The sequence below is a fragment of the Anastrepha obliqua genome, chromosome 1, assembly GCF_027943255.1.
Source record: "Anastrepha obliqua isolate idAnaObli1 chromosome 1, idAnaObli1_1.0, whole genome shotgun sequence".
NCBI lineage: Eukaryota > Metazoa > Arthropoda > Insecta > Diptera > Tephritidae > Anastrepha > Anastrepha obliqua.
The window spans coordinates 181967813-181981918 of NC_072892.1; the positions used below are offsets into that span (position 1 = coordinate 181967813).

At 34.9% G+C, this 14106-nt stretch overlaps 1 protein-coding gene across 2 annotated transcripts in view; it reads left to right on the forward strand.

Annotated features, from left to right (window-relative positions):
* The window catches only part of LOC129242832 (sodium-coupled monocarboxylate transporter 1), a 191984-nt gene that overhangs the window by 11747 nt on the left and 166131 nt on the right, over nt 1-14106 (forward strand). Inside the window, exon 2 of one of the 2 annotated variants that reach the window (XM_054879696.1) lies at nt 11029-11354. The exons of the other annotated variant lie outside the window; for it this stretch is intronic. The gene's annotated coding sequence lies outside the window, so the exon portion shown is untranslated. The remainder of the gene's footprint in view (nt 1-11028; nt 11355-14106) is intronic. 2 annotated transcript variants of the gene reach the window in all.

Consider the following 14106-nt stretch of genomic DNA (forward strand, 5'->3'; position numbering starts at 1 on the left):
TTGTTTTATGCTAAAATTTTATTGAAACTACTAAAATGGAAACCTACTTAGTTTTATGAGAAATCTTTTCAATATTTTTGTTATGCTTTTGCTATGTAATTACATGCATGTAAGTGTAATAACTATTGTAAATATGGATTCTTGCTTTTTTATTACTCCTATTGCCACACAATGTAAGTTCTACAATTTTTTTTAAGCCTGGCTAGAAATCTTTTGCTTTGCATTATTCAATATGAAATATTCAATCGAGTTCAAATGTAAATTTTATTATCTCTTTTTTATTCTAACAATAATTTTTCTTAATTTCTCAATAAATTGCAACATTCTTTTTTACTTAGTTCATCTTTGTTCGCGGCATCTCAAGATCTGCCACTTATTCGCTTTTATTGCCATACTGGTGGCCTTAGAGCTTTCAGCTGTAAAAATATTATTGAAATACTATTGAATTTAGATTCTTTATTGGCTGTTAAATTTCTCATTTGTAAAAGATGCCATTGCTAGTATTGATTGTAGTTATGTAAATTGGAGGCTGATGTATTTTGAAGGGCTGTTACTCAACTACGACACCAGATGGACCTAAGTGGAAATTCGTTAAGCGGAGGGATAAGATAATTAAACATTCTTTTGTCTCAAGAATATTTTGCAAAAATTTCAAGTTGATCCGAGCAAAGTTTACGAAGTCATACGATTCTATGCCTGCTGGACACTAAAGCGTGTTTTGAAATTTACAATTTCAAAGTCTACTCACCCAATTGTTTTGAAATTATACATATTATTTCTAGATATGATTAAGCAACGGTCCACAGAAGCTCTTTCATTTGCTGCAATAATTATTAATCTTAAAATTTCTGGGCTTCCAAGTGGTATGAGAAGTTTAAAAATCAAGTAGCAAATCCTCACAGGAATACTTCGAGAGTAATAAATGTCCCTGGAGATTCACTGGCTTTCGCTCAATTTTCACTATTGACTGAATAATCTAACACTGCCTGTGTCGCAAAAACAATTCTTAAAACATTCCTTTTTCAACGCTACAAACTCACCCCTGCCCCTTAAAGTGGTACTAAATATTTGATACAATTGACTGAAAATTGAAAATCTGTGTAAGTGGAAAGCAAAAAAAAATGGTTTTCATTCTGTATTGTTACGTGGGAAGTGATAAATGTGGTTCATCACAGCCAAAGAGAGCTGCTGCTAGAGTTATGTTCTGTATTGGATGTGCAAAATGTGGTACTAGGTTGTTCAATAAGTTGTGCGGTTCGATAAGGCAAGGCGTTGCTACTAGCCTACATTTTTTTGTTTTGTTGGTACACTCTTCATGTGGACGTATCCCAATTGGTTCTTTGTTTACAGGCCGTTATGTTTCCAGTATTTGCTACAATGGAAAAAATCAAGTATAGCGCAGTGATTGAATTTGTAATTTTGGAAGGTTTAAAAGCAAAGACAATTTATGAATGAATGTTCAAAGTCTATAAGGACTTTTCGCCATCAATTAGTACAGTAGAAAGATGGGTTGCTTAATTTAAAAGTGGTCGTACAAGTCTTGAAGACGTTCCACGTCAAGGACGTTCTTCTATGTTTGAACAACACCAGAAATCGTAGAAAAAATGCAGAGTATCGTATCGGAAAATCATCAAGTGATTGAAAGAGGTTTAGTAGAAGTAGAGATGAGGTGCCTAGATTGGGCAGTGTAAGCAATATTTTGACTGAAGTATTGGGTTTCAGAAAGCCGTGTGTAACACAGTAGCAACATTTAGAGCGTTTTTGAAAGGATAAAGTGAATTTTGTGCGTCTAATTATCACTATGGATGAGACTTGGGTCTATCACCATGATACTAAATCAAAAGAAGAGGCTAAAGAGTGGTATAAACCTGGTTCTTCGACACCGAAAAGAGTTCGTGCCCAAAAATCAGCTAAGAAGGTGTTAGCATCACTTTTTTGGGATGCAAAAAGACTTTTTTTGTGGATTACTTGCAAACTGGTAAAACAAAACAAAAAATGTGAATATTATTGTAATCTTTTAGACCCGCTGAAGGAAAAAATTCGTGAAAAAGGCCCACTTTGCAAAAGAAAAAATCTTTTTGTTAATCTCTCAGCCGTGTCATAAAAGCATTTTGACAATGGCTAAAATCTATGAATTAAAGTTCGAATTGTTGGAGCGTCCACCGTATTCACCATATTCGTCCCTAGCGACTTCGATCTCCTTCCAGACCTAAAAAAATGCATGAGTGGAAAGCGTTTTTCAAAGGTTTGAACAGTGTTTTGCAGAATCCGCGCCATCAGAAACAACAATAAATGATACACAACGCAGTAGACGTCCTAATGAAGCAGCAACACCAGAAAACACCAAAAAAATCGTTTTGAATGATCGAAATGTAAAGTTGCGTCAGTTAACTGGGATTGTAAAGATATCAAAAAACTTCTTACTCGTGTTGGCTTTATATTTCATGAGCATTTTAGAAAGGTCTGTTCAAAGTGGGTACCGCGATTGCTCACTGTTTTGTTTCATCAAGACAATGAACCGTGTCACAAGTCCATCAAAACAATGGTGACTATTGGCTATTCGCTCGAATGAAGAGATTATCTCTGAAACTGAGGTCTCTTTTAAGACAAAAGGTAAATCGTTCTACGAAGTGGTTCTGAAATGTTGGAATGATTGCGTTGTTCTTGATGGAAATTACGTTGATGAATAATGCTAATTTCAACCAAAATAACGGTTTTTCTTTGTTAGCCACGAGACTTTTGTTCCATTTCCAATTTTGTTACTAAATCATTGGATGATCAAATATTCTAAGGGATGCGCAATAAAACTATCTGAATATTAATTATTGTAAATTGAGTGACAGTGCAACAGGCAACAGTTACTTTTCACAAAAAAGATAAACAACTTACATGAATGCCATTGTTGAACTTTTTTTCTTCAAACGCTTTTCTTTCAACTGAAGTAATGTATTGCTAACATGAAACACTAATTACTTACACAACTGCAAAAATGTGATTCATTCACACTTCAGCTGTGACTACAAATGCAGATGGGGTACGAACGAAAGTGACAAAATGCGCACCTATTAAAAATAATTGGAATTTCGCATGCTGACTCGCAGAAAAATGTGTAAAAATTTAACACAACTAAACGCCGAAGAGGCATTTCTGTAATTGAAATATTAAGTAACGCAAAAACAAAATTAGTTAATTTCATAAAATCTAATGAGCAACTGCATTTGATTAAATCAGCCAATATTATAAAAGTAATTATTGCGAAATACTTTTTTTCAAGTGGCCAAAATAAGCAAAAAACTCAATTGATTTCCAGCAATATATTAACATTGCGAATAACAAAGTCATGTGACACTTTTATTTCTACTATTAATGCACATGAAAAAAGTTGTTTTTAAATTTAAAATTAATCGCTGATTAGTGGCGCGCTTAACAGTCTGTACCGAATAATCGAATTGAAAAAAATTGCGCAAAAGCATATACCAGCAAAAAGCAAGAGAGGGAGCCAAGAGAGAGAGGGAGACAAAGAGTGAGAGAGAGAAAGAGAGCACTGTGGGCAAAATTCTAAATTCTAAATTAAGAAAATTTGTAGGTATTACAGGAAAAGAAAAATGCGAAGTAAAATTGAAAAAATTCTTACATCACCACATCATTTTTCGTTCGTTTACAAAGCCAACTGTACACGCTTACCGCCAAGCAACGACCCCATTCAAACCTTAGCAAAAGAATTGCGACGTATTTCTATGCCAGACCTACTCTTGAATCACAGACAAAATTAAAAACATAAGCATCATCATCATTAAGCGCCTTGGCCGTGGCGATTTTTGGCAAAATTACAGAAACAAACATACGATTTATTGGGTAAATATAAGGAGGGCTTTTTTAGAAGCATTGGACTTTTTTAAATTAGACACAAAAGAGTTGGTGGAATGGGGACATGGCTGGCAAATTTATTGCAATTGAATATTTTCTAAATATTTGTTACATCGACTGCATCGTTTTTTTTTAACCACTCCGGTCGTGTCTTGCCACTAACGTGCCTAATAGTGACTTGGCATCCAGCAGACTTAGCTGGGTTATCTGCCCATCAGCCTCCAGCCTTAGCCAATGGCTTGACATACTCACACAAAAAGTAATTCCAATATGCCAAACTGCATAGCCTGTGATAGAATCAGTTAGCATTTGGAAGGTTGACGTTATTGTAAGTAGTCAAAAACTCGCGCATATTTTGTCTATATCTGCTACCATTGACCAGTAACCGTAACTTGGGCTCCAACCAAACAAAAAAATGCTGTTTCGAAAAAGTAGGATCCAATGACACCAGTGGCATAAAATCAACTCCCGCGTCTTTTTGGGCAGTTAATGAAATTTTGTTTCTTCTTTCAGTTCCTATGAAAAATAAACCTCTCCCCAATGGAGATAAATTACTTATACCATAGAGTCGATACTTAAATTTAGCTCAAGAAGCTGCAATTTTCAATTTTCCATTTATTTTCGCGAATTGTAAGCGTCCTTCAGTTTGCATGGTAATATTCTGAATAATACTGAAAAGAAATGCCAAAAGCATTCTACTGTAAATCTCATATGTCTAAAACAAAACACCCGTTACTTACTCGCCATAAGTTGTGCGCGACATAAACATTCACCTTAATACGCACCGAAAGAGGGTGTCAAAATTAGACAGGTATAAAGACTTTTATAGGCTCTGAATTCGAAAATATTTCAATACCCAGCGAGAAATACTGCTTTGAAGATTTATGGAAAGGAATTTTCTTTAAAAAAAAGTCAGAATTTTATTATTGTAATTATTTAACATTTGAAAATTTAATACACCCGAACTACTAGCATCTCAAAATTCACTTTCAATGAAACGCAAACTCATCTGAAAAAAATGAAAATACTAAAAATTGTCTCACTTGCTTTGTGTGAAAATTCACGTGGCTGTTCAGCGTGTAGGCACGGGATGCTCACACATACTTACATATACATAGACATGTACGCATGTATGTGCTTACAAATAGTAGCTGGCTGTCTGCCAGCAGATCTTTGTCGTCTCGTGCGCTCACTTTAAATTATAGCTAAGAATACGAAAAAAAAAAATTTTTTTAATGCTATACAAAAAATATGAAAAAAATCGCACAATAATATCAGCGAAAGGCAACGTTTTTCTTTATTACCCCGTAAACACAAACAGCTGACCCAGCTCACACACGCACTCACACACCTACACACACACGCACGCTACTTAGTTATTTATTTCATAAAACAAGTCTCTCAAGCTGTCGCTGAAGATGTTAATTGTCGCTTGCACCTTTTCCTTATTCTTTGTTGACTTTTCATTTGCATTTTCCGTTTTATTTGCTTTTTTGTTTTGCTTTTACTTTAGCTATTTATGTTTTTACTCTTTTGGCGTTCCTTTAATGGCGCCGCACATTGCACTTTGTCGCCAATTCATGATGATTAAATTGCATATTTCATTGCTTCCGACAAAGCTGGCGCAAAGGAAAGAAAGAAAATGTAGTATTTACAAAGCAAATGTAAAGTGTGCAAATTAATAGAGATGTGACAATTGTCAACACATATTTTACCCCTAACACTTGAGGAGAAAACTGGGAACGTGCACTAATAGGTCGTGTAAAACGTCTGACGCAGTTCGTCAGACAAAGTTTTCCATTATTAAGGAATTTTTGTTTTTTTCTTTTGACCAAAATCTTGTATTTGAATAGCATTGCCACGTGGAAGACTCTTTAAATATTCAAATACATTTACACCACATGCCACGTGTAGTTTATGCCAGGCATTTGAGGGTCACTCAAACCAAAAAACATTGAAGAAATTTTACAAGCCTTAACCCTTTACCGCATATGGGCCCATATATGGTACGGCACTTTTAATTCAATTTCGTTTCCAAATTAAGTATTATAAAATAATTCAAATTATTTTAGTCCATTCAATGCATAAACAATAAACATAATAAACAAATTGATTTTATGACATTTCGAAATGACCTCACTTTTGTGGAAGTGGGAGAAAAAGCAGAATTGAAGTGCGAGGGTAGCATTTTCAAAAAACGATAACAGAGTAAAATGTAAGTACCTTCTGGCAAAAAAAATTTTTTCTCATTCAGTCAGTCGATTTACTCATTTTACTCGACGGATGGTCCTTTTTCCGCTTTTCCCCTGTTTTCTGTACTTTACAATTAATTCTTATTTGAGGTTCCGTAAAAAAGGAACCAAAATATCTAACGTTTTCATTATTTATCTTTTAATATATCTTATTGCAAACTTAAAAATGGTTTTTCCATCGTAAAACAGCGCTTTATTAATTCAAGCAATAAAGGGTTAAGCTAACCTGTCTAATCTATTTGGGGACTATACTTTAGTTCTTATTAAATCATCGCAGGAAGTTGGCATTTCTTACCCTGATTATAAACATTTTTCGGTATACCTGCTCGTCTTCCGAATAACTAAATACTCAAAATCAAAAATAATTACATTTTATTTTCTACCAAATTTATTTTATTTTCTACCAAATTTGTACGAGTATTTTCAGTTAGCTTTTAGTTATTACAAAATTTTATTAAACATGGCGAAATTGGCAAGCAAACAGCATACGCTGCGCTTTTCCATTGCAACCGTATTTATATTTTTTTTACTGAAAGCGAATGTGAAATAAAAAATGTTAATAATGAAGAAAATTGAAATGAAATTTTCAAATATGTCCTTATTGATAACAATGTGATTTATAAGGTAGCAAAATGTAAAAAAACAGAAGCGCGGAAGATGTGAAAATAGATGAAAGGTTAATTACTAAGTCACAAATGCGAGATTTTGTAGCGATTTTGTATGCTCGAGCACATAGAAAATAAAGGCCTTGGAAGCTTCATATTAAAATCTTAAATCAAGAGACGAGCTCATGACAGTTTTTTGATAAACTTCGCCAAAAAAAGCCAAATCAGAGACTAAAAATAAGTAATTTTGCTTTAGTTTCTGCAATATGGGGATAGGTTTGTCAAGATAATCGGGTTTGTTGAAAGCCTGGTGTGATTCTTAAATTTAGTGCACAATTATAATAGCAAAATAAATTAACTAAATTTGGCATAAAGTTTTGGCGGCCAAAAGAAGTTTTAAGCAAACAGCAACAATCTAATATTAAAAAAAAATGCAAAAAAATATTCAGAGTTTTTTTATATACATATATATACAAAGCATTTGCTCAAAAACAGAAAAAAACTATTGTGGGAAGATATCGTGCACATGAAAAGGAATTGGAAAATTTTTAAAGACGAAAGTAATCACCTGATATTACATAACACTCTACGCTCCAACTCTAAAAATTGATGATTATGATAGTTTACGAATACCAATGAAATAAAACGGTCTTATTGGTGAATTCTAAACATAAAAAGGTGAAACTTACAAATAATAGGAAACTACTTCCTGAAGTAGTCGCATTTTGTTTCAATAATTTCTACTAGTTTTTGCAGCGTTAAATGTTCCGAAAGAAAATTACGTACGCCAATCGCATAAGCTGAATCGCACTCAAACCAACGAATGCAAACGGTTCGCAACTTATTTTCAATTCTCAATAGTTTTCAAGTTCCACAATGCTTTGGATAGTCTTTTAGGTCAAACCGAAGCCGAATTGTAAAACTGTTGTAAAATTTAATAAATACAAATAAAATATAACCACGGATCCGATTTCGTTTTTGAATAGAATGAATAGAGATGAATTCTTGTGAAAGTGATGGAGATGAAAAACAGTGCGGAGGCTACTAAGAGAAAAGAGCAATCCTTTGGCACTCTCAAACGCAGCGTAAATATATAAATGAGAGACCAAAGAGACCTTTAAAATGGTTTTACAGGAAATACATTTAACGCAATCAGACGCCGAAGCGGTGCTTACAGTACCACACTTTCTCTTTTGGCTAGCGGTGGCAGCGACTATTTGATTGGTATAGGCCAGCGCAATTTTCATGGCCAAATGCAATTCTCAGAATAGGTAGAAGACACAGGGAGCCATATCTGTTGGTTAAAATGTGATTTCTAGTCAAACATAAGAGTCAAACATAAGAGTGGATCGATGAAATGGTGCATTATCATGCAATAACCACCAGCTTCCTCCTTCGCGGTGTTCAGAGCGAATTCGACACGAATAGGATGCAACAAACGCTTCAAAACGCCAAGGTAGAATATTGCATTGACGATTTTGCCTATTGACACGAACTCGTTGTGAGCAATTCCCCCGGAATTCACTTCTCCAAACACGATTTTCTGGGTGGTGGCTCAATGGAGTTTTCGGTGATTACTGATTTTGGGCGGCCCGTATGTTCATTGTCATTTATGTCCTCATAACCGTCTCTGAAACGTGCAAACCAATCATGAACTCTGGCTCGAGATAGACAATCATCGCCATAAACTTTTTTCATCAATTCAAATGTTTCGGTAAACGTTTACTGATTTTTAAACAAAATTTGATATTAGCTCTTTGTTCGAAACTCATTTTTGTACCGATGACACAAACATACTGACACTTTAGACGCAATAACTTCGCTTCCACTGAACTGAATGCCACCAAGCTTTGACTGGAAGTAAGCTAGGGATGTGACTTCCAATGCACTAAGTCATTAAAAAGATGAATGCGCCAGTTTTGTTTATTTTGGACTTCACCTTGTATTACATTTCGTGAGTTCGTGAATTCAGTTGTATCTTCCATACCAAGGCAATATAATATTTGGTGTACCTAAACTTCAAAAAAAATCTAAATATAAGTAAATATACATAAATATTTTTAATTGTGACATACTGAGTTTTCATATTTATTAAATATAAAACCACCTAATTTCAAATAAATACCCAAGAATGGATGTCAATCTCTTTTGTTTAAGCTTCTGTTTTGTTCCCCAGCAGTGCAGTTCTTTATTTAATGAATAAGAATTTCTTTAAAACTGTTTCAAAGCTTGTATTTATAGTATATTTACCTTATTCTATTTTAAAAAAGGCTTTTAATTGTACAGTAATCGGCATAACATTTTCTGCAATTGAAAACCCGCGAAAAGCAAACATTTTTTCTAATCCACCTTTGAGTACTTCCCCTGTTTACTCAGCTTGTTCTACATAGAAAGTTTATGGAAAACAAAAACTCAGTTCGAATAAAAAACTTGCATTATAAATTAACAAAAAAAAGAGCAAAAGTCACTGAGAACGTGATTCACTCATACACCTATGTAAGCATGCGGAAAATATCAACACCACTAAGTAAGCAAGCATATCCCTGCAGTAAAACGAACTATGTAATGTAGCAAATTTAGTGCCGAACTCATTGTTCAGAGCCCGGCACTGGCTCTCGCTATATGCCCAGTGCCCCAATGCTAGCGAGACTACTGTCATCATGTGTGAGGAGAATTATTTTGTAACAATCACACATAAGCAGTTTAGATGGCAACACTGCCAGTGCAAAAGCGAACACTAATTGTGACACTCTGCGGCAATTTGAGCACTAGTTTGAGACCAGTCACGAAATGGACTGTACCAAATTAACTCTTAAGAGACTGTTCCCATTTTTTTGCTGAAAGATAATCGAAATTCTTTCCATTACACCCCACACAGGAAATCATTGTTAATTAAAGGTTTTACTGGTTTTGATAACAAAATATGGACCAAACTTAAGACTGGAGAAACAAAAATTGGAAATGAAACGAACATTGATTGGAGAAGATGCGATGAGTTTGGAAGCATCAGAAGGCACTAAATTTTTGTTACTCAAAATTTTGTTAAAATTTATTTTAAAATGAAAGTTTTTTTATTTGTTAAAAATTTATTTTTTTTTTATTTGTTAATTTAAAGTTTCATGCAGCAAAGATTACACAGGTCGACATATATAAATATTTTCAATCAAAATTTAGACACTACTTTCTTAGCGGTTTTTGACGTACTCCAAATCCCACTAAGTAGACTCTTGAGTAGTACAGTCCTCACTCGACGAACAAATCTAACAAATCTAATCCTATTTTATTGCGCCGAAGCTTGGACGAAAACGAGATTCGATGAGGCGTCCCTTGGAGTATTTGAGAAAAAAATTATGCGGAAGATGTTTGGGCCTTTGCAGGTTGGCGACGACGAATATCGCAGGCAATGGAACGATGAGCTGTATGAGCTTTACGACGACATAGACATAGCACAGCGAATAAAGATTCAGAGACCTGTTGGCTGAATTATGTCTTCCGAATGGGAACAAACGATCTGGTTCTGAAAGTACTCGATGTGGTACAAGCTTGTGGAAAAGAAACCCTTCTCTGCGTTGGAAAGATAAGATGGAGAAGGGCTTAGCTTCATTGGTGTGTCCAACGCACTTCGTTAAATTCGGCCAAAATCTCGTAAGCGGCTATCGCGTCAATCAAGAAGAAGAAGAAATAAAAAATAAATAAATAGATGTATATCTTATGTGCATTGCAATATAACAATGAAATACATTTAATTTTATTTAAAACTTTTCTTTAATAATTTTTTATTTTGCCCACTAAATATCGCACCGGAGAAAATTAACGGTTGCGTAGAAATGAACTGTTTGTAGTTTTAGTGTTAATTATTCTACGAAGACTTCAAAAAAACACTTCAGCAGAATGAAATAAATAAATAAATGAGTTAAATGAAATTATAATATCAGAAAAAATCACCTTAAGTGACAAGGTGAAAAGTCACTATGATGCCATTTCAGACCTGTAAATTATTTTAGCCAATACAAAATTATTGTGTTTGCTTCATTTTATAGCGCTCACGCGCTTTTATAAACATAAATAAGTGTGTATTTCGTTTTCACACCTCAATTCTGGCATTCTCTGCTATTGTCACCGCTTCCAGCCACATGCGACACACTTTCAAGACATTCGCATTCAATCTAGGAATAATGGCTACTTTTTTACTGACGATATGCTGGGTTTCATTAAATATTGCCACGATAATTATTCACATATTTGTATCAGCAAAAGCAGCAACTTCGTTGAGAATTTCATTAATCGAGATATTTTTTTTCCAGCAGCAATTTGTGAGATCTTGAAATATATCGCACGTTTGAAGAACGCTAAAAAAAATAATATCCAAAATATAAAACACGAAATGCTATGACGAACAGCGTGAAGAAAAAGTGTCGAGAGTAATAAAATAAAAACTGCGAATTAAATGAATTTAACAACATTTTGAAATTCAAAGAAGTGTTAAGAATTCACACAGTAGTGTAAAGTAAAAACGTTTTGATTTGCATTCACGCTGTGCCTCTCAGAGCCGTCAACATTTTATCGATAGCCTGTCCGCTTCGTTGCCCATTTGAACTGATAATTTGAAAAAAAAAAAAAACCACAACAGGTAAGTGATAAGCCTGTTGCAGGCAATTAATTCCCAGAATATTTTATAGAATTTAATTTACCGTTTTAATTAGCTAATCATGATAGTATTTGAAGTATTTTAAATTAATTAAATAGCGAACTTTATCACCCCTACTCTAAAAATAAACAGTCAGCTCTAGACCTGGTAGGAACCAGGGGAAGTACACTTTCCAGCCAGTTTGCATTTTTAGTATTTTCAGACTGCTCTTACAACTCCCCAAAACAAATAACAGTGATATCTTGTTGTGAGCACCCAATTGGTTCAGAAGAGCTTTTCAGCCACCCACGACCCTCTATGTCGTTTTACATACATAAGTGAGGTTACTGTAGGCTGTCAGACTTAGCAGACTTTTCTGGAATTTTGGTCCAAAAGAAATTAAGTTGCTTAGATAAACTGATTTTCAAAAACTATATTCTTAGCACTGAGGGGAACATCAGAGCTAATCCGAAGTCGTTTTGAAACAGAAAAGTCGAGTTCGAGTATCCCGGTTTCGGTGATGTTTAATGATAAATGAAAATGATGTAAAATGAAAAGTACACATGCCCATCCATAAACACAATCGCTACATGCAGCGCGAGATACTCACAGTCATAGGAAGCTGGACAACAAGATCATACGGTCACAGCAAGATCCTCCTACAGAGACCCTAGCTGCTCAAAAACAAATCAAACTTCACAATCCCCCACCTTAACTTGAAGAAAGACTTTACAGTTCGTTTTCCACGGAGAGCCGAATGGAGGGTAGGGAAGAAGATTGGTAGATTTGACATTGAGGTTTACACTGACGGTTCTAAGATGAACTGTGGTCTGAGAGCTGGCCTCTATTCGGAGTCGCTCAAATTATCCAAATCCATTCGACTTGCTATCTATGCTAGCGTGATCTAGGCACTAATATTAGCAATCAGAGAAGCATACAAATCACTATAATATTACAAAAAAATTAGTGCAAGAATAACTATTATATCATTCAGGCAGTTAAGCAGTCAGCTTATAGTTTTATAGTGTAGAGAGGTACTAGAATTGCTTGGTCATTGGCTTCAAACTACTCAGATATGGGTTTCCGGTCATAGGAATATAGAAGATAGTAGATTGCAGATAACAGATGAGCTAACAAGAAAACGTTCGGCACTAGCCACAACAGACGCCGGGGCAGTTTTGCTACCCCATTCAACACAATAATAAAATATAGCTTAAAAAAACTAAAAAACACGCTTTTATTGCTAATCGAACTAAAAAGTAGAAAATAAATTTTAATGACAAAGGGACCTATAATGAAGTAATAGAAAATCGAAGGATCAGTCATAGTCAACTACCTCAGAACAGAATTATAACAAAAATTAAGATACAAATAGAGTAATTCAAATTAGAGTTAAAAGAGTTACTATTACACAACCGCACACTAAATACTAACCTCAATGGTGGTGTGGAAACTAAAAATTCCCAATTTTTGTTTAAAAAAATACCCAATTCATGTTTCTACCGGTATGGCAATATTGGCAAATGTTATAAAGAATGCACATTTCTCAGCGCTCTCACGAGAAAAAGAGTTTCCCATCTAGTCATCTATGTTGTGTGTTCCGAGTCGATCAGATTTTTAGAAGCCAGTGAAAATTAAGCTCAAAGATTCCGTTACAGTCATTCATACATACAACCCGAGCTAATAAAAGTGTGTTAAAAAAATAAAATATTAATCCTGGCAATCCTAATAAGGATAATGGAAAATTTATCTCACATGTCTCACACTGCACTCGTTCTTAGTGACTATTTCGCCAAAAATTCCACGCATATCGTTCCGCAACCACCGTATTCGCCTGATTTGGCTCCGTGTGACTTCTGGCTATTCCCAAAACTCAAGAGACTACTACCGGAAATGGACTATTTGGCATGTTTCGGGGATTGGAAAACTCGTTGGCATAAGTATATTTCATCGAGAGGGCATTATTTTGAAGGGGATGAAATTGATTTACAAGAATAAATGACGATTTTTCATTTTACAACCAAATTCACCTTACTTTTTGCCCACAGGTAAAAAAAGAAGATATTAATCCTGGCAATCCCAATAAGGATAATGGAAAATTTTTATCAAATTATTGCATTGTCATCGGTACTTGATAGGTGTGCAAAATTTCAAGTCGATCAGATGTTTAGAAGCCAGTGAAAATTAAGCTCAAAGATTCCGTTACATACATACATACTTACATACATACATACATACAACCCGTCCTAATAAAAGTGTGTTAAAAACATCCATTGCTTCACACTCCTAAGAAAGTGTGAAGGAGGTAACTATGTACACTACAACAAAAAAAACAACAGAACCGTCGTACAGCATGCAGAGGGCGAATTATCTGTTAAGAAGCTCTCGCCCATGCATTTCACGTATCACTGCAACCCTTACAGGTCAACTCTTTCAATCCCATCTGCCGAAGCTGTCAGGTTGAGGAAAAGAAAGTTAGCACTTATGCGAATTTCTAGGTCTAGCCACTGCAAGTCTTCGCTCTTTCGGTAAGCCTGTCTACAGCAAATCAATGAAATCTTAGACACAAAGGTAAAAAGAATGCTGATATACTTGGATCCCTTGAAATGGATTTGATTCAAGTAAACAAAACACAACATCAATTGAGAACAGTGGTGGTAAAATGGCGCTAGTCGCTTATTAGAACTATTTCAACAAAACACTTCGGCAGCAACACCTACCGTTCCCACGACAGTCGGTTCTACGTAAACGGAAC